Raw genomic sequence first — 583 nt, 5'->3', positions numbered from 1 at the left:
TCAGTAACAGGTCATTGACCACTTTAACCAGTGCTGTCTCTGTGCTATGATGAGGCCTAAATCCTGACTGATACATTTCATAAATGTTATTTCTATGCAGGTCTGAACATAACTGCTGTGCTACAGCCTTTTCTAGGATCTTGGAGATAAAGGGCAGGTTTGATATCGGTCTATAGTTAGACAGCTGACAGGGGTCGAGGTCCGGTTTTTAATCAAGGGTTTGATAACTGCTAGCTTAAAAGATTTAGGCACATAGCCAGTGCTTAGAGAAGAATTAATTACTTTTAGAAGGGGTTCAGTAGCTACTGGTAATATCTGTTTAAGGAAAGATGTGGGTAAAGGATCTAGGATGCAGGTAGAAGATTTTGAAGAAGAAATTACTGAAATTAGATCAGGCTCTTGAAGTGGAGTGAAGCACTCTAAGCTCTGATCAGAAATAGTTATATTATCTAAAGGATTATCTATCAAATAATATGGTTTTAAATTAATAGTCTGAATTTTTTGCCTGATATTGTCAGTTTTTTCATTGAAAAAATTCATGAAGTCATTGCTGCTAAATGTAGATGGTGTGCGCTTTTCTACA

This window comes from Hemibagrus wyckioides, linkage group LG13 (genome assembly GCF_019097595.1).
Source record: "Hemibagrus wyckioides isolate EC202008001 linkage group LG13, SWU_Hwy_1.0, whole genome shotgun sequence".
Lineage (NCBI taxonomy): Eukaryota > Metazoa > Chordata > Actinopteri > Siluriformes > Bagridae > Hemibagrus > Hemibagrus wyckioides.
The sequence above is the reverse complement of the archived record's forward strand: the minus strand, read 5'-3'. Positions refer to the sequence as shown.